This window comes from Prionailurus viverrinus, chromosome B4 (assembly GCF_022837055.1).
Source record: "Prionailurus viverrinus isolate Anna chromosome B4, UM_Priviv_1.0, whole genome shotgun sequence".
NCBI lineage: Eukaryota > Metazoa > Chordata > Mammalia > Carnivora > Felidae > Prionailurus > Prionailurus viverrinus.
Genome location: NC_062567.1, coordinates 57,039,504 through 57,053,977, shown reverse-complemented (window position 1 = coordinate 57,053,977; position 14,474 = coordinate 57,039,504). Strand labels below are relative to the sequence as shown.

At 39.9% G+C, this 14,474-nt stretch overlaps 1 protein-coding gene across 4 annotated transcripts in view; it reads left to right on the top strand.

The window, feature by feature from the left end:
* The window catches only part of ITPR2 (inositol 1,4,5-trisphosphate receptor type 2), a 515,671-nt gene that overhangs the window by 86,603 nt on the left and 414,594 nt on the right, over positions 1-14,474 (top strand). Inside the window, exon 1 of one of the 4 annotated variants that reach the window (XM_047864959.1) lies at positions 9,830-9,852. The exons of the other annotated variants lie outside the window; for them this stretch is intronic. The gene's annotated coding sequence lies outside the window, so the exon portion shown is untranslated. Of the gene's footprint in view, positions 1-9,829; positions 9,853-14,474 lie in introns of those variants that run through there. 4 annotated transcript variants of the gene reach the window in all.

Sequence of the window (14,474 nt, the reverse complement as noted above, 5' to 3'; positions counted from 1 at the left end):
GCAAGTAGGGAAGGTTCAGAGAGACGGAGACACAGAATCTGAAGCAGGCTCCAGGCTCCGAGCTGTCAGCACAGAGCCCAACATGGGGCTGAAACCCATGAACTATGAGATCATAACCCGAGCTGAAGTCGGATGCTTAACCAACTGAGCCACCCAGGCGCCCCTCAAAGAAGTATTTTTTTTAAGGACTCTGCCTAAAGCATTATCACAACATAGTGTACTTCCTGAGGGTCTCATAAAATCAGAGATGAATTTGGATCAGATAGAGAAAGAAGAACAGTTGAATTAAAGAAATATTTTCATGTATTTGGAAAGTTATTATGCATATAATAACTAGTCACTATCTCAAATGAGGCTGTAATAGGAGAAAGTAGCTTAGCCATTGTAGGCAAAAAGCACTTTATTACTAAAAAAAGAGTGCTGTTGAAATTAAAATGAGTTTTTAGATGTCTAAATTGAAATCTTTTAAACTATTTTTAAAAAGGAGACTATTCACCCATCGTAGTTAATTATTAATCCTGCTTATGCCTCCAGACTGTTAGAAGGTAAACTGAGGCACATTAAAAATTTGAAGTTTATATGGGCAAATATCAATTGGAATTGGGCAGTAGTAAACCAGGAGTGTTCCAACGACAGAAGCTAGGGGTGAGGTTTTTATAGAGAAGGTGCAGAAGCAAAGCAATGATTTGATTGTTTAATATTTTACAGTGTTGTGCAATTTGGGAAAGCCTGGTTGGCTGTTTGTGATTGGTTTCACTTTCTTGGATTCCCAGGCATTGACTCTGACTTGGGTATTGGTTTGCTTCTGTAGGCTACCAAGACACTGGAGCCCACTCAGTCTCATGGCCTCCCTGTCTGTGTCAAGACTATAGACACATAACTCTGTAATTCAGTGGGATTATGCATGTGGTAAAAATAATTTCATGTCTGGCTTTAAAATCATGTTATTTTGTAGTGTTGGTTGAGGACCTTTAGAGCTTCTAGTATAAGATGATGCTTTTGATATTTCACACTCAGCTTATTTGAGCTGATGGGAGTTTGTTGTTAGAGCGTGTAATAGAGGAGTGAGGGACAACGTGAATCAGTCTGGGTCACCACCACCTGTGCCTCATGGCTGCAACCTTGGCTATAGTAGCTTGAAATTAGTCCTCATGATGCCAGTGACTGTGGGAAATGTCCCCTCAGAAGTGGGTGTCTGTTGCTCTGAATTCTAGGGCAGTGGTCTCTCAACAGTTTGATCGTATGTCGCATCAGAAAAAAGTGAGTGAAATGGATCTGTGTTGACTTACAGATTATGTGTTTATTACTCTAATACAGATTTGTATATACTATTGAACCTACACAAAAATAAAATTTAAAATAGAAGATAAAAAAATGTAAATTTTATTTCTAGCATTTTCTTCCACACTCTACTACTCTCTTTGGGTGATCTTCTGGAATGTGCATACCATTTCTGGAACCTTCTGCTCTGGTGTTTAGCCATTAAGATGACTCAGCTATTTTCGTTGCCTGGAAGATATTAACTAGCTGCATGATCTTGAGCAGATATCCAAACTTAACTTATTTGTAAAGTGGGAAGCGATTATAGCCGTCTCATAGAATTGCTTTGGAGATTAAAGGCAACAAGGTATCTAAAGTTGTTGGCGCAGTGTCTGAAATATTAACTACTTTTCCTGATGTCATTGACAAGTTGTTTTTCCAATTCTGTCTTACCTCTTCTGTTCATTCATGATTACCTACCAACTTTCCTTTTGCCTCAGGATTTTTGCTTACTGCATTCACTCTATGTGTTTCTGCTGGCTTTCTTCTCTCATGTGCAGAGACAGGATCTGTTTGGGCTCATTGTTTATAACCACATGTCCCATTTTTTTCAGAGGCAATCCTGGTTTTCACCTATTGTCCCAGTGTAATTACAGGGGTTCTTTTAACTTTAAAGGTGTCCTGGTTTGGAAATAAAATAAAACACATGGTCACCCTATTTATTAATCAGTCACCATCAAGTATAGTGGACCTCTGTGAGGCAGATCTCTTAAATGAAGGCCACCTAGTTGGCACTGTACAGCCTAGAGATGGTTCTCTTCAGATGAGGTGTAAATCTCTAGTTTACTCTAGATGTTACCCAAAGAGAAGGGTTCCATAATTTACTGTCTATGAGGAGATGACAAGGGGAGTGGTGAATGTGACATACCCTTAGAGAGATGTCTAGTGTCAGAGCTAACTATAAATATATTTAAAGATATATTACTTTATGGAAGGGCAGGGATGTTGGAGTCTATAGCCATGATGACTGTCTACCCAGATTGCAAAATGAAAATCAAGCATTTATTGGGTATTGAGCTTGGAAATCTAACTGTGCAACCTAAAGCTCAACATTATGGTAAATATTTTCCAAACTGAGATTAAGTTCTTTTGATTTGGAATGAAACGTGCTATTATGTAAGGTCACTCTCAAGTTCATAATAGGAGTTAGAAATAGGTTATCTTATTCTTCACCAGGCTCTCTAGGAGGAGCAGGATCGTTTCTTGTTTTCTAATGGTTCATGTTGTCTCGCTCCATATTTTACCCCTGTTGGACATCCAGCAGGTATTAATTAGCAATTGTGAAGGTTATTCTAGCAGTGCAGGGTGGGGGAGAAGATACATGATTAATAAATTATGTACATCTTGGGGTGCTTGGGTGGCTCAGTTGGTTGAGCATCTGACTTTAGCTCAGGTCATGATCTCGTGGCTGGTGAGTTTGAGCCCTGCATCGGGCTCTGTGCTGACAGCACAGAGTCTGGAGCCTGCTTCAGATACTGTGTCTCCCTCTCTCTGTGCTCCTTCTTGGCTCACACTCTGTCTCTCTTTCTCTCTCTCTCTAAAATAAACATTAAAAAAATAAATTATGTACATCTTCATCTTCAAGTGATTCCTATAACTGTGTTTCTGAGTCATAGTACTTAAAATGATTAGTGATTTAGGGAGTCATAGAGGACAGATGTCATAATAAAGAAAATGAGATTTTTGGTGTTTATTCCTTCTTTGATGACATATATGGGAATTGATAACATATGAAGCTGATGGACAAATTAACTTTGGCATTCCCTGAGATCTGTAGGCTTGGTTTCCAAAAATGAACATAATACTTGGTTGTGATTCTTAGAATCCTTAAAATCCTGGTACAATATTTAAAAGCAAGGGCCTTTATTTTCTCTCATAGAATCAAGAGCAGGCCGTGAATGTAGTGGGATGTAATCAGTATCTCATTGTTTCTTGAGGAGGAAAAAAAACAGGGATTGTAACTGTGTGATTACTACACTTAGAAAATCTGTTATGACTAAAATATGGCTCTAATTCAGATTTTTCCACCAATGCTTGACATCTTAAATAATGAAATAAACCGTAACTTTTCCTTCAGAAATCTTTATGCATACTATGCCTGAATGATCGCTGCTTTGGATCACAGTCCATTTTTAATTTCCTGACCAGGACATTTATAAGTCAATGCCAGCTAGTCATGAGTTCAGTTTCTTCCTCAAGTTTCCTATCTTTAAACTGAGGAGTAGACATAATTACCCATAAAAACCTTATAGGGAATCAAGCTAATACTGTTGGAGAAGGGCTGGGTTTATGTGAGTGCTGTGTTATACCCTACAGTCAGATCCCAGCAATGAATTTCACTTCTTTTTGTACCTCAACATGTACTTAAAAGAATGAATTTCCCCAGGTTTTGCCCCTTCCCTTCACATTCCTTTACTTCAATTTTTTGAATTTCATCTGTTCCTGTGGTTTAAATAATTATCTTTGTGCTAATAGTGTCTAAAATTTGTATTTTGAGCTACTTACGATTTTCCCGGCCTATGCAGTGACTCATCACACACATGGATTTCCCGAGGAAAATGATATTTCAGAATCCCAAGCATTCTTTTGCAATTTAAAAAATAACTTACCTAAATATCAAGGAATGGCCATCATTATTACCACTAAAATTAAAAGGAAGGTCTTCTCTCCTGTGGAAAATGGGATACCCCAGTGGATATGTTCTGCAGGCAGTTTGGAAGTCATGCTACTGAAGTTTTAGTGAGAAGATGGTTTGGAGATAATACATCTAAAATTCAGGTCGGAACAAATGTGAAAACAATGAGAAATGATGATCTCTTTGTAATATTATAGCATTAATTGAGTGTTTTAATTAGGGAAGGCTTCCCAGAGAAGGTATTTTCTTCAGCGACTCGAACTGGTGGAAAGCTGATATGCTGAATTATTCAGATGATAGACTAACACACATAAGTCTCTTATGAAGGCAAAAGAAGCTATGGGTTTGTGGCAGGTGTTTTCTGGCCTGGAATAGGCAATCTTCTGGAGGATAATAAGGAAGGTTGGTGAAGTAATGACACGAGACAGGCGACTTGATGGAAGACACTCAAGCAGAGGTAAATACATTTCCATTTGATGCAGAGTTCTTGAACAGGAGAGTATGTTAAAAGCAGCGTTGGAAGAAATTCACCCAGTGGTCTTGAGACTGAACTGGAAGAGGAGATGTGAATGATGGAGAGTCCGGCACAAACATGGTTGGTAGGTTGTCCTCCCGAGAGGTGGTGAGCTGTGCATTTCAGCGCAATTTAGAAAATGGACAATGGTCGCTATGAAAGTGAAACAAGAGACATATCCAAAAAACCTTATGGAATTTGATTAGTCAAAACTGCATACTATTTGAATGAATAGCATTCATTCAAACAGAGGAGTTGAAGATGTTTTAAAGCATATATTAGGTTTGAGATGTATTAAATTACCAAATTTGAACTTCTTTTTTTTAGACTTAAAAATTTTTAGTTTTAAAAAAGTTAACATGTGCACAAAAGGAAACTGAAAAACACAAGAAGTAAAGAACAAAGTCATCCATAATCACAAGCAGTTTACAGTTTGATTTCTAGGTCCCATGTGTGTATCTACACAACTAAGCATTTTAATGTAATTAAGCTCATATGTTTATGTATCATGCTTTTTTACACACCATGAATATTTACCATTTCAAAGTCCCAAAACTATGAGTATTTTGATAACCAAGAATACACTACGCCAACTCCATCTGAAAGAAAAAAAATGTAATCCTGCCTTTCTTGGTGACAAAAATTTCATAGAAGACAACAGGCCTCTAGATAAAGATTTTGGCAGAGTTACAGTTAAAATACTGCATTCCCGGGGTGCCTGGGTGGCTCAGTTGGTGAGGTGTCCTACTTTGGCCCAGGTCATGATCTCGCAGTTCATGAGCTCAAGCCCCACATTGGGCTCTGAGCTGTCAGCACCAGGCTTTCGTGTAGTGGGCATTTAGTTAATATGTAAAATGATCAATCATCAATATCACAATAATAAAGGCAGTTTAGCATTTAAATTCTCTTGCAGGAAATGCATATGGATTTATGGTAGAGGATGTGAGTCTAAATCACATGGATTTTTATTCATTATAACAATGCTATTGAGTTCAGCTAAACACGTATTTGAGGAGATATTTGAAAAGTTGACTAAGCTTTCAAGGCATTAAAGCAGTAGCAGAAGTTGGGGCACCTGGGTGGCTCAGTCATTTGAGTGTCTGAGTTCAGCTCAGGTCATGATCTCACAGTTCATGAGCTCGAGCCCTGCGCAGGGCTCTGTGCTGACAGCTCAGAGCCTGGAGCCTGCTTCGGATTCTGTGTCTGCCCCTCCCCTGCTTCCACTCTGTCTCCCCAGAATAAATAAATATTTTAAAATGATACTGCATTCCCTACTGTTCAACTAAAAATGAGACATAAAGTAACTGAGTACACAAAGTACAATGCTTCTAATAGAATTCATTATCCAAACTATAAAATATAAGCAAGGAGGTATGTTTCCACTGAATCACTTCATGTATTCCTATGGCACTGACAAAGAGATGCACATACATACATTAGCGGTTATTATTATTGGAATGTAGACATGAACACACCTGCATGCATCTCTCCCATCGTACTTCCTCCTGCCCCTCTGCTAGCAGGCTAATGCGAAAGTCCTGACGTATGTTTCTCAGAGACAGCTTAACACTTCCATGCCCAAGATGCTTCCTTCCTATCAATTAAAACAAAAAGAAACTTATAAATTGGTTAATTCACTAGCTATGCATTGTATGATACATTGTCACTTTAGGACATCCAGAAAGCTTAGGTGTTACAAAATAATGGACCTTTGGGCGCCTGGGTGGCTCATCTGTTGAGCGTCTGACTTTGGCTCAGGTCAAGATCTCGCCGTATGTGGGTTTGAGTCTCCTGGCTTGTGAGTTTGAGCCCCACATCGGGCTCTGTGCTGACAGCTCAGAGCCTGGAGCCTGCTTTGGATTCTCTGCCCCTCCCCTGCTCAAGTTCTGTCTGTCTCTCTCAAAAATAAATAAACATTAAAAAAATTTACAAAATAATGAACCTTGTCCACAGCAAACGCAGGTACTTCATAAAAGTGCACATACAGACCTCTAGTTATTACATAAAACTGTCTTCTAGATGTGGAGATACTAACAGAAAGAAAGCCCTTCCCTCACCCCTCCTCTGCTCCCTCCACCATTTCAGTGACTAAGTAAGTACAGGACTACATCCAGCTCCAAGAAGTGGTTTAACAGACACTCCCAGTACAGCCCTTCCTAGAAACTAACAAAAGGGCTTTTATAAAGGGATTATTTTACTACCTCTACTTTTAATATACTTTGGGCATTAGGACTTGTTTCTCCTTTAACACACAGTATTATTAACTAAAATGCACCTACAGAACAATGATTAGACAATCTAAATTTGTCTAAAGACTCATGGGCACAGAACCCTTCTCTCCTCACTTCCCCCGCCCCAAGTGAACAGTCACCACACTCTTTAGCACATCAGGTTCTACACATCCATTCCCCAAATACAACCATTCCTGTAAGTTAACAGAATAGTTAAGGGGGTTGTTATTTTAATTCTCTACTTCTAACACGTTCTTCACTTTCAAACATCTAGAAGACTAGACATTTCAAGTAAGGATTTACCAAATTTGAACTTCTTAAATCTACCAAAGTGGTAGTTTTATATGGTTTCTTGTATACACAACTAGTTGGAGGTGACTACTCTAAAAATGGGTAATGGCATCAGTAAGGAACCAAGAATTGGAAGGGTAGCAATATTACCAATTATGTGAAGACAAAGATTTCAAGTGATTGTAGGTGTTTTTAGAGCTCTGAGCTGGGAGTGGGGTAAATTGTAGAATCAAGAACTAACTAAATGCAAATTTCATGAATAATTTTTCTTTGGAATTTTAAATTTACTAACTGAAATTTACTAACTGAAAATTTAGTAGAGAAACTTTGGAAGATTGGTTACCTCTTTGGACAGTTTGGTCCTGACCTGGGCAACTGCTCAGTTTTGAATTATTTGGCTATTTAGCAAGAAAAAGTAATTTTGTGAATTTGAAAGGGAGCCTGGAAACATGTTTTTCTCACTTTTATAATTTTCCAATGTAGCCACAAAGATAATTAGACATAAGTTAACTAAGAAACTAAAAGTAATTCTGTCTCTGTCTCTGTCTGTCTGTCAGTTGGTCTCACACACACACACACACACACACACACACTCACACACACACACACACACACACACACACACACACACTCTGAGAAGAAAACACTTGAAATCTTTGAAGAAAAAGGCAGGTACATACAACAATGCACTGTTTGTTTATTGAGATATAATTGGCATACAACATTATATTGGTTTAAGATGTGCAACGTAATGATTTGGAATTTGTATATATTGTGAAATGATCACCCCAATAAGTCTAGTTAACATAAGTCACCATATTTTTTTGTTGTGATGAGAGCTTTTAAGGTCTACTCTCTTCGCAACCCGCAAGTATACAATACAGTATTGTGTCACCATGCTGTAGATTATATCCCAATGACTTATTTATTTTAAATTGGAAGTTGGTACCTTTTGACTCCTTCACTTGTTTTGCCCAGCCCCAGCCCCCTGCCTCTGACAACTACCAATCTGTTCTTTGTATCTATGAGCCTGTTTTTTTTTTATTTTGTTTTAGATTCCACATATATAAGAGATAATATGGTATTTGTCTTTTTTCTGTCTGATTTAGTTCCCTTCTCATAATGCCCTCAAAATCCATCCATGTTGTTACAAAAGGCAAGATTTCATTCTTTTTTGTGGCTAACTAATATTCCACTGTGTGTGTGTGTATGTGTGTGTGTGTGTGTGTGTGTACCACATTTTATTTATCCATTCATCTGTTGATGGACACTTAAGTTGTTTCCATACTTTGGCTCTTGTAAATAATGTTGCAATGAACATGGGGGTACGTGTATCTTTTTGAGTTAGTGTTTTTGGTTCTTTGGATAAATACTCAGAAGTGGAAATGCTGGATTATACAATAGCTCTATCTTTACTTTTTTGTGGAAACTCCATGCTGTTTTACATAGTGGCTGCACCAATATACATTCCTACCAGCAGTGCACAAGGGTGCCCTTTACTCCATGTCCTCGCCAACTCTTATTTCTTGTCTTTTTGAAGTAGCCATTCTAACAGGTGTGAGGTGATATCTCGGTGAACAATGCACTGTTTTGAAATACTCAACTTGGCTGAATTGCCTTGACAGTCCTCTTCTTTTCTCCATGTAGATCTTATTGGTGAGTGTAAATTCATAAATGGCCCATGTTTACTCCAGTAATAAAGAATGTAACAGCATTGCCAGATTAAGTTTGTGACGTTCTCAGCAAACCAAGGTAGTGTGAGTCTGGAGGAAATCTCCTATAGACTGCTTTGAAAAGGATGTGTCACTAGCCCAGCCAGCTCTCCAAGGAGGCATGCCACGCTAAATAGGACCAAATAGCAGTGAAGGAAAGGTTACATGTTTTTGAGTGGCAAATTGTCAGGTTATTTCTTCCCATTTCCTATTCAAACTCACGTCCAGTGCTTCCTAAATAGCACAGAAACACTAGCCCTGTCTTCTCTAAGCTCAGCCAATGTGGGGTATGGGGCTAAGTAGAATGAGCTCATTCTCCAGGTTCCCTCCATTTGCATGCATATTTTATTGGGTCTTCAAAGAAGCAGCTCATGAAAAGCCATGCAAGTGTGTGTGTGTGTGTGTGTGTGTGTGTGTGTGTGTGTGTGTGTGACAGAGAGGAGAGAGGGGAGAGGGAGAGAGAGAGAGAGAGAGAGAGATAGATTCTATTTTGAGCGGTTTGTGCTCACTTAGGGTGAATGGGGTGTGATGTTTCATATTTAATCCCACTCTGTGTTTCCCCATGGTTAGGTATTATTAGTTTTTTCAGAAGAAATGTAATGCCCAGTCTCTGATTTTGAGGGAGTTGGGAAATAAGTTGGGGAGATAAGCATCTATGTACAAAATAAAGAACAGCAAAAACCAGCTGTAATCATTATTGGGTAGTAAGTATTCTAGGGGTCTGAGGAGGAATTTTTTTTGTGTGTGTGATGTGATTTAGTCATGAAGCCTTCTTGGAAGAATGAGGTTTATGTTTTAGAATTAAATTTCAATTAAGTTAGCATTTATTGAATATCTACTGTGGCAGTCTCAGTAATGGAACTAAATTGTGAATTATGAGTGAAAAAAACAGTCGAGTGTGATTGTTTTTGTATAGTTCAGGTAGAAGCATCTAAATGCTTTTTTCTAATTGTGTTCCACAAAACAACATTATGATGGCCATATTATTGTTATTTCCCCCCTTCTTAAAGCAAATATTTCTTAATTTTTGCTTGGTTCACTTGTGTTTTTCCTGTAGACTTCTCCACCTTCTCTAAGTGAAGATTTTGTGACTGCATTTCTTCTTTCTCGAGCCCTGGCAAGTCCCTCACGGGTGATTCTTCAAGCAGTGTGAGTCAGCTGTCTTGGTAGCAATTGTTCTAACGAGCCGATAGTTCAACTTTGCAGTTTTGGGCTCTCGAAAAATAATCCTGTACCATTTTCCGGATCATTAGCCTATCCAGAATTTCTGCCTCAAATACACTTTTATGTCTGTGGTGCCGAGGATTGCTTTCACCTTCTGCCTGGATTCAGTCACACAGAGTGGGAACATCACGATGTGTGATCCTTAGAAGTGCAATCAAAACTGTGCATCAGTGGAACCAGCTCATATTTAGTGAAGTCACATCTGCTTTGTGTCTGTGTTTGTTCAGGGATAAAAGGAAAGAAGCACCAAGGCTCCTTTATGCTCTCATGTTTTCATCTAGCAGGCAGGGAGCGCGGGAGGTCTGTTGTTCGTCATTCCTGGATAAGATCAAAGCCCGCCTGTTCTGGCAAAGCCGTTGCTAATCTGCAGGCAGGATAGGCCTCTATGACCCTTGAGAACGTTTATAATGCTGCTACCTGGGAAACATCTCTCCCTGCTTGCGAAACAGTCTAGCTGAAAAAAGTTGCACCTACCATCGTTTGCCTGATTTTCACAGACAACTTATTCTGATAATTTATAAGTGAATAACATTTTGCCTGAAAATGATTTTTCTCCATACTCACATTTTCCTTTTGAAAGATCGTAGTAACCACTTTCTTAATAAAGCCAAGGAGATGGTAAGATACTCAAGAAAGAACATATTTCCTTTTGCTTTATTGCTTTTCTCATACTTTTTAGGCATCTCATGAATAGGACCCAGTAAACTGCGGGCTCCTGTGACTGTGTCCTATACCTCCTATTCGGTCAAAATAATTCATATTTAGGACAAAAAAATGCAGATTGTACCAAAGTTTGTGGGATTTTATTCAACATCCAGGAATGAATGTAACTAACATCATGCATTTCTTTTACTCAGTTATTCATGTGTGTGTTCACTCATGTAGGAAACATCCTTTGAGTGCTAAGTGCCAGGCACCCATCGCATGGTGCTGTGCAATGTAGGAAAGTAAAGCAACATAACAGAGTGTGGCTGGAAGGGGTTGCTGTTTTCGCAGTGGCAGGGGGGGCCTTGCTGATGTTCCAGCGGAGGCCTGAGTAGGAGAGAGAGTCAACTCTGCAGACATCATGGGGAAAAGGCAGAGGCAGAGGGAGCATCCAGGTCAGAGGTCCTGCGTAAGTGTCCGTAATAGCACTCAGGTGGGGGGGCTGGGGTGAGCTAGTGAGTGGCCCCGAGGGTAGCAAATGAAGTCAGGAAGGTTGTCAGGGGTGGCAGAGGCCAGGGGCCTGTGTCTGGGTTTGAGCAGAAACGGACCGGACCTGACTTGTGTTTTAATAGACTCACTCCCGCTGCTGTGTGGAGAGTTAGTTAACAGGCAGAGGGGCAGGCATGGAAACACGGAGACGGGGTAGGAGGATTTCGCCATAGCCAGGGGAGAAATTATGGCAGTCTGAGTTAGGCTGAGGAGTCGGTGAGAAATCAGATTCTAGATATATTTTAAAGGTAGGCCTTACAGGGATTTTATTATGTGGAACTTGAGGTACAAGAGAGGGGATGCATACAAGGCTGGCTCTCGAGTTTGCAATCAAGGCGCCTGTTCAGCACTCTGCCCGTGTGATTTATGTTGTTGCATGAGGAGCAGTTTGTTCTTTTTCATTACTGTTTTAAGATTCCGTTGTATGAACGTATCACAATTTATCCATTCTCTAATTGATGATCATTTGAGTAGTTTCCAGTTTGGGGGCTATGGTGAATAATACTGCTGTGAACATCCTTTAGGTGTCTTTTGGTGGGCAAAAGCAGTTATATCCCTTGGGTAGAAGTGGAGTTGTGGTTTTGTTCTTTCTGTCTTTCCACATCATTCTGGCACGCTTGCTTACATTGGTGCTGGGAGCTCCTGTGGCTTCTTGCGGACCTGCTCTAGGAATTCTTCTCTACCTGAGCACACACTTGGGACTGACTCCCTTTTTCTGTTCCCTCTCCAGCATCTTGTAACAATCTTCTCTTTCTTCTGTTGATTAACAAGGCAGAGTTTAGCTCGTGCCTGCCTACAACTCACTATGTTTATACAGTTACCAGCAGGGGAGCTTAACATGATTTACATTGGTACATTTCCTTACTGTAGTGGTTGCTACAGGCTTTTGAGGGGTCTACATCTCCCCCTCTCACAATGTGATAAAAGCTATAGGCCCTCTGATAGAAAATGCCCCTGTGAACACACACACTTTTTCTTTATATTTTTTCTTACACTTTTGGGGGATTTGTGGTCCTCCAGGAAACTGTGGGTCCATGGTGCATAGATTAAGACTCTTCTCTGTTTTGTAATGCCTTAAAGATGTGTCAGTACTTCCGTTTACCCTGACTCTTTAAGATCTTCTGCTCTGAGCTGTCCCTGTCAAAAGAAGTAGACATACAAATGACCATATATGCATAGATATAAAACTGATTAATACAGAGAGTCTAACCTATCTGGCAAAAGACATAAGAATTATTAGCAGTTAGAAAAGTCGTTGTAATGATTGTGGAGTCCTCATTCTTTTCAGTTCTGTGACCATTTGAGAAGTTTCCTAACTGTGTCCTTCACCACTCTTGTTAAACTGCGTGACTAGAGATTCAAAGAAATAAAATGCAGTTCAGCTGGACCCTCCCAGGCTGAGAGGGCCTTGCCTTGGCCTCAGGGACAGCTGGCATGCGGTTGGGACGTGCACGCCTCCTGTTCCCTCCCTCACCAGGAACCTGCCCCTCCTCAGCCTGGGTGCGTTTCCTGTCTCGTATTTTCTTAGTGGGTGAGTGGTTGGGTGCTACTGCATCAGAGTTCGTGGAAAAGAATGGAAGAGAACATGTGTGCACTAAATGAAACACACAATTAAATAGTCCATGATAAATTTGATCCTTTTCTTGGAAAAATGAACATTTTTTTCTTTAAAAACTTACTGGTTTGAGATGTTTTACAAAAGTGACAGGAAAGTACAAGGTGAAGATCATTTCCCTTCTGCAATGCCCATTGACGTTTTGCAAGGAGAGCCACTGTTACCCATTTACCTTCCCAGGGTTTTTATCAAGCATGGAAAAGCACGTTGTGGATCTGTTTGTTTTTGCTGGACTGGGATCACATTACACCGTGCTGTGCGGCTTCTGTCTTCCACCTTGTAGGGTAGCACAGGCATGCTTTTGTGCATGGGCTGTGTTGGTGCTGGGTCAACTTCCTCTTACTTTGTCTTCCTTTCCTAGTGCGCTGGTTTTCTTTTCCTTGTTTTTAAAGTAACAAGCTGGTACCCTAGCATTCAAAGTTGACCACACAGTACTTTTTTATACCTGTGAACTCTTGGATTTTAACATATTTGATGTGCTTTAGTTCAATTCAGTCTTTAGTCTGGATGCTTCGATAGTCTCATCTTTGTTCGGTGTCAGCCTTCCCAAGTCTTTTTTGACGTGACTCAGTGGTCTGAGCTGAATTCCTCACTTTCACATATGAGAAGGTATTCTAGCCTATTCGTTTCCCCAGGTTAAAGTTAAATTTTGGAAACAAGGCTCAATTTTACTTTGTGCTTTGTTTAGGAAAATTTGTCTCACTAGGCTTAACCAGATCTATCTGCTGCAAGACTGGGTGTGCCTTATCAGTCAATCATCAAATATTTTTGAGAGCGGCCATGTGCGGGGAAGCCAGCTAAATCCTGTTATGGTAGCAAACAAGTCACCCTCGTCTTCTTGCTGCCGTACCCAGCAAACCAGAATGCAAACAACAAAAAGGAGTTCCTACTATTCCTTTAACATTTATCTTAAATTTTTTTAAATGTTTTTATTTATTTTTGAGACAGAGAGAGACAGAGTATGAGCAGGGGAGGGGCAGAAAGAGAGGGAGACACAGAATCTGAAGCAGGCTCCAGGCTCTGAGCTGTCAGCACAGAGCCCGACATGGGGCTTGAACCCAGGGACCGTGAGATCATGACCTGAGCTGAAGTCGGACACTTAACCAACTGAGCCACCCAGGCGCCCCTGCTTTAACATTTATCTTAAGAATATTTTTGGGAAACCACCGATCCATGGAAAGGTATGCGATTGAAAGCCATATACAAATACAGTAATTTATTTACTTTTTTTTTAGTTTTATTGTACAATAATTTACATACAATAAAATCCACCCATTTTAAGTGCTCAGTTCAGTGAGTTTTGGTACATGCCTACAGTCATGCATCCAACACTACAATCAGTCTTCCATTACCACAAAAAGTGTCCTCTCTTTGTAGTCATTCTTTGTCCCCACCCCATTTGCAGGCGACCCCTGATCTTTTGGATGCTATAGTTTTGCCTTTTCTAGAATTTCTGATAAATGGAAATTTGTGTCTACCTTCTTTCACTTAGTAGGATGCTTTTGAGACATCTCTGTGCTGTTGCATGTATCAGAAGTTTTTTGTTTTTTTGTTTTTTGTTGTTTTTTGTTTTTTGCTGAGTAGTATTCCATTGTTGAGTTATATCATCACATTTACATTTACAGTTGGGTTGTCCCCTCTGCCCCCCACTTTTTGGGCTGTTATGAATGATGCTGAGATGAGCATTGCATACAAGGCTTTGTGTGGACATATGTTTTAATTCCCTTGAGTAGATACC